The sequence below is a fragment of the Dermochelys coriacea genome, chromosome 4, assembly GCF_009764565.3.
Source record: "Dermochelys coriacea isolate rDerCor1 chromosome 4, rDerCor1.pri.v4, whole genome shotgun sequence".
NCBI lineage: Eukaryota > Metazoa > Chordata > Testudines > Dermochelyidae > Dermochelys > Dermochelys coriacea.
Window position 1 is genome coordinate 96,666,803 of NC_050071.1, and position 5,758 is coordinate 96,672,560.

The window sequence follows — 5,758 nt, forward strand, 5'->3', positions numbered from 1 at the left end:
GTGATATAATTTCCCTTATGTCCAGAATACACATAAGAAAGGTCACTGTTGGGGATCTATAGTCCAATTTGGTATTTTCTTCTCTTTTTCTATATGTGATAGTGATGCTCCCTTACCCCCTTCTCTCCACTCAGCCACCATGACATGCCACTCCCTTATTGGCTTTTTCCAAAGCTCATCTCTATACTCCTTTAATGTGACTTCCTATGGCAGGAACACCTTCCCTCTCCTGCTCTGCTGTGTGTCAACACTCTCTTCCTTCCACCTTCCTCTTAAAGTATATTTCTTCCAGGAGGGATATAAATTCTAGTACTCCCCTTTTAGAAGTGTTCATAAAGCAGAAAACAACAAACAAACAAGGAATTCACAGGATATTTGATTAATCATCCCACACACACACACACACACACACTTTTGTTTCATCCTATTTCCCATTCTTGTTACGTGAATTAGGCTCGGTGCAAGCACAGAGACTTTCCCATGCACATCATCTCAAAGGAGCAGAGTGTAAGCTCTTCACGTCACAGACCTTGTTTTCCTACATTTGCAAAGTGCCCAGCACACTTTTGAAGCTATACAAATAATACACAAGAATAATATCATAATTAATCTGGTGAATATCTAGAACAAAAAGCACAAAGATCCAAATTTTCAGTGAGCCTGCTTAATTGTGTTTCCAAACCTATCATATACTTAAAACTTACTTTTCCATTTAGATCTTGCTATTGAGCTTCAGTGCCTTGATTTAAAGAGCCACCAAGTAAGCTGAAACACAATTGTTTCTAAAGGGATTTTTATCTTTATTTGATATTCCAACGGCGATTATGTGTGTAAAGCAATGACACAGGCCTCAATAAGAAAAAAAGATCGTACAAGAAGACAAATGGTTGGATTGAAGATGAGAAGGTCTGGTGGCCTTGGAACCAAGAGCTTGTAGATTGTGGAGCATAACAGTAAGGTCTTATGAATCCCGTAGCTAGGCTGAGAAAGAATGTCTGACTGATGTACAACCAAGCCTTAAAAAAACACAGCACATCTCAGCATGAGCACTGCTATTATTAGAGATTTGCCCAGGTTAGATAATTTAGCATTGGATCTGATACAGAGGATTTTCCAGCTGCTGTGTGTGCTGAAAATGCTGTTTAGCACTAGGCGCTGTGCAGCATAAAGAGTGCTGATCTGTCACCGGTAGTTAAAGCAGGGGAAAGATAGAGATTTGGGTTTATGAAAATTAGTGAATTTGGAGTGGTAACAGTGAAACATAACAATAAGGTTCATATAAATATATAATTTGTTTGGTTGTTATAAAAATTTAAATAGCTGCCGTGCTGAGATTATAGATTGTTTTCATTCTTTTGTAACTTTTGTCCCACAATCCCATAAAACAGCCTCTGTGGTTTAGGGATCATTGAAGCAGTTTTTTTGCTTATCTTTTATTTAGGCATATTGTAGGTCCTGATCAAATGGCCACTGATTTCAATTGGAATTATATTGAGCCCACAGTGAGAAAGGCAGCAGAATAAATGGATGCAAGCAAAATTATATTGAAAAAGATCTTGTCATAAAAAAAACATAAAACCTATCTGAGCAAAGAACCTTAAAGGCTGTCACAGAAGAAAAGAGCTGACAAAGAAAACTCTAACATAACAATTTTATTCAGAATATCGAACTGGATACGGAATTTAACAATATCCTTTTAAGAATTCAAAACTGTATTTTCATCCATATTTAGGTATCCTAACACACAGGGCCAGCTGTTAAGATACCAGATTTAGGTATCCTAACACACAGTGTTTGCCGCCCCAAGCAGTGAAAAAAACTGCCACCGCAGCTGGCAAAAGGAAGAAGCTGCCGCCAATTTGCCGCCACGGCCGGAGGAACTTCCCCCCCCCTTTCTAACTGCCGCCCCAAGCACTTGCTTGGAACGCTGGTGCCTGAAGTCGGCCCTGCTGACACAGTCAAAAGGGGGCGGGGGGGACTTTGCTTCCATCTAGGCAATCCTTCATGATGTAAACATAGTCATGAAATTCTGCAGTCAATATCAGATCAAAACATATTTTTGAGGATCATGCACAGTTGAAAAATGGTAAACATGACAAAGCTTTTGTGCACTTTCTCCAGGATTTGGAAACACTTGAGATTATGACATGATTGTTCATCTGTCTTCTCTCTAGATTGATTTCCTAATAATGTTTACTAACAATGTGCTGCATTGCTTTTGCCTTTCAGTAACATATGCAACCCTAAGACTCCCTCAATGCCAGCTGGCAAAGAGGTTAGAAGAATAATCTGATTTTAATATGTAGATTCTGCTTTACTGAAGAATATCTTGTGAGGTCTTAAATGAAAACCAGTGTCATGCTGGTCATTAATACATTGTGAAATGTATGTACAGACATGATGTAATGATTATGTATGTATGCCTGTATCCAAGCAGAGTTGACCAACAGGTTTTTTGCCAGATAAAAAATGTTTATTCACCTGTCTCTCTGTCGGCATGTAAATTGAGCATTGCAAGCCAACACAACAGGAATTTCCATTTATATATAAAGTCAACAGGAGGATGTGAAATCAATGGGGTGGCAGCATACTAGAGAATAATCTGTGGGGTGGCGGAGCAGGTTATCCTGACTTGAGGTAAAAACAATGTACTTTGGGGGATAAAAGGAGAAGGTAAGGAAGACATCCCTTTATCCAGCACCTGTAAAGTAATCTGGCAGTGCTATTCCATTCATGAAAATGGGATAACAACTAGCATTGGTTGAAATGCTGCTGTTACGTTATCTGATTAAGATATGACCATATAGATCATTGTTGCAACCACTGTTATATATTTGCAAGAAATCCTGTACAAAATGTGGCAGGTAAGATGTCTAAGAAAAGATTATGATTTGCTGGTTATGATTATGCTATCTGTATGCATATATCATTTTTGTATTGAAGTTATGAATTGACTCTATACCTGGATTTCAGATGTTTGCTCCTGGGGTACCACCCACAAGGTAGTTAGCCAGCACATCTTGGAGCGACTATTCAAATTAAGTGGCTCATCAAGAAACACTTAACTGACGCTGGACCATGGGAGATGCCCATCTACACTGAATGGACTGTCCTGCAAACATGCTGTTTGAGGCATAGGTAATGGCTTCTATTGTGTCGAAACCTTCATGCACAGACATGTGGCTTGCCCATATGACTCCAAGCACTATCTTGTCACCTGTAACTTTCCACTAACTGTGCTGAGGGCTTTGTTTGAAACAATGGGTTTCCCTCCACAGGGCAGAAAATATAAAAGGCCCTGAAAACCCCTCCATTTGGCCTCTTTTCTACTCCAGCCTCTGGACTATGAACTCATATTAATGGAAGCATTTTAACCAAGGAATTGAGAACCTTCCAATGATTTGGAAGCAGCCAGAGACTTGACTTAAACCAGAAGTTTATTCCATCACTGCTACTAGCCTGAACCAAGAACTTTGCAATTACTGTATGTATTTGATTCCTTTAACCAACTTTAACTCCCACCTTTCTTTCTTTCTTTATATAAATAAACTTTTAGATTTCAGATACTAAAGGATTGGCATCAGCATGATTTTGGGGTAAGATCTAGTTATATATTGACCTAAAACAAACCCTCTTGCCAACTCTGTCCACACATCTATTCAAGGGACACCATCATAGAACCTAACCACATCAGCCACACCATCAGGGTCTCATTCACCTGCACATCTACCAGTGTGATATATGCCATCATGTGCCAGCAATGCCCCTCTGCCATGTACATTGGCCAAACCAGGCAGTCTCTATGCAAAAGAATAAATGGACACAAATAAGACATCAAGAATTGTAACATTCAAAAACCAGTAGGAGAGCACTTTAATCTCCCTGGATACTCAATAAGAGACTTAAAAGTGGCCATTCTTCAACAAAAAAAACTTCAAAAACAGACTTCAATGAGAAATCGCACAACTGGAATTAATTTGCAAACACCATCGAATTAGGCCTGAATAAAGACTGGGAGTGGCTGGGTCACGACAAAAAATTTTCCCTCTGTTGATACTCAGACCTTCTTGACAACTGTTGGGAATGGGCCACATCCACCCTAAGTGAATTGGCCTCGTTAGCACTGCCCTCCCACTTGGTAAGGCAACTCCCATTTTTTCATGTGCTGTGTATTTATACCTGCTTACTGTATTTTTCACTCCATGCATCTGATTAAGTGGGTTATAGCCCACAAAAGCTTATGCCCAAATAAATTTGTTAGTTTCTAAGGTGCCACAAGGACTCCTTGTTGTTTTTACTGATACAGACTAACATAACTACTCAGGGGTGAAAGTAAGTTAAAGGACCTGAGCAGGGGGCGTGGCCTCAACCGGAAGAGTTGTGGCCTCAACCAGAAGAGGCAGGACCTTAAATCCCTGGGCTGCGGTAGTGGTGGCTGGGAGCCCCAGGCCCTTTAAATCACCCCTGAGCTACCAGTTGCAGAGGCGGTTGGGAGCCCCGGGGCTTGAGAGCAATTTAAAGGGCCCAGGGCTCCAGCTTCCACTACCACAGCAGAGCCCCAGACCCTTTAAATCACTGAGGAGCCCTGGGGGTTCCTGACTGCCACCCCTACCCAGGGGCTCTGGCAGAGCTTTAAAGGGCGTGGGGCTCTGCTGTGGTAGCGGCTGCTGGAGTCCCAAGCCCTTTAAATCCCCGCCTGAGCCCTGCTGCCAGAGCCCTGGGATAGCGGCGGCTGGGCTCCATCAGGAATTTAAAGGGCCCCATGGCTCCAGCTGCCGCTACCACCAGGGCCCTTTAAATCCTCTCCAGAGCCCTGCTGCCGCTACCCCAGGGCTTGGGCAGCAGGGCTCAGGTGGGGATTTAAAGGGCTCGGGGCTCTGGCAGCTGCTACTGCCCTAGCCCTTTAAATTCCCTCCGGAGCCCCTCTGCCACTACCTCAGGGCTCAGGCAGCAGGGCTCCGGCGGGGATTTAAAGGGCCGGGATGGTAGCAGGGGCTGGAGCTGCAGGGCCCTTTAAATCCTCTCCGGAGCCCTGCTGCCGCTACCCCAGGGCTTTAAATTGCCATCTGGGAAAGCCGGTCCTGGTACGGTGCACCGGCTCTTGCCAGTACGCCGTACCGGGGCGTACCGGCTTACTTTCACCTCTGTAGCTACCCCTCTGAAACCTGTGACCTGGGTGTGTGGCTCGTCCTTTGGGATCAGAAGAACCATGCATTTGAAGAGACTGATTTTAAAGAACCACTCATCTCTAAGTCTAGTGTTTTCGGTGATAATACAAGGACTGGAATGCCTAAAGAAACTGCCTTCATGACTTCTTGTTAGCCAATGTGGTGAAGCAGAAGTTTACTTTTGTTCCTGGTTTGGTACAATCCTATGGGGAGTTAACCACCAGTCTTGGGGTGTATCTGCCCTATTTCTCCTGAATTTGGCATCCTCAGTTGTGACCCACTGAGGCACGGTTACAGCTGCAAAGGACTTTTAAGGTGAGATAAAAGTCCTTTACACAGAAGGTTAGCCTGGTAACTTAAGTTCAGTCTCTAGAAATCATGTTATGATTTTGTTTCATATGTAACCCTTTTATTTCCATTATCCTTACTCACTATCTCTTGAATCTTTGATAATAAACATTTGTTTTCACTCTACATACATTTCAGTATTGTGGTATTATACTAGGAGCTGATCCTGAGTTGATTCATTTAAGCTGGTATGCACATTGTTCCCTTCGGACAGAAGACCTGGTATTTCTGTGAACGTACAG

The 5,758-nt window shown here is 42.8% G+C and overlaps 1 long non-coding RNA gene across 1 annotated transcript; it reads right to left on the reverse strand.

The window, feature by feature from the left end:
• Window positions 1-3,522: 3,522 nt before the first annotated feature.
• LOC122460075 lies at window positions 3,523-5,274 on the reverse strand. Its single transcript, XR_006281140.1, has 2 exons — window positions 5,173-5,274; window positions 3,523-3,619 (listed from the first exon to the last, which is right to left on the reverse strand). It is a non-coding gene; the product is annotated as an uncharacterized LOC122460075 (long non-coding RNA).
• Between the last annotated feature and the right edge of the window lie 484 nt (window positions 5,275-5,758).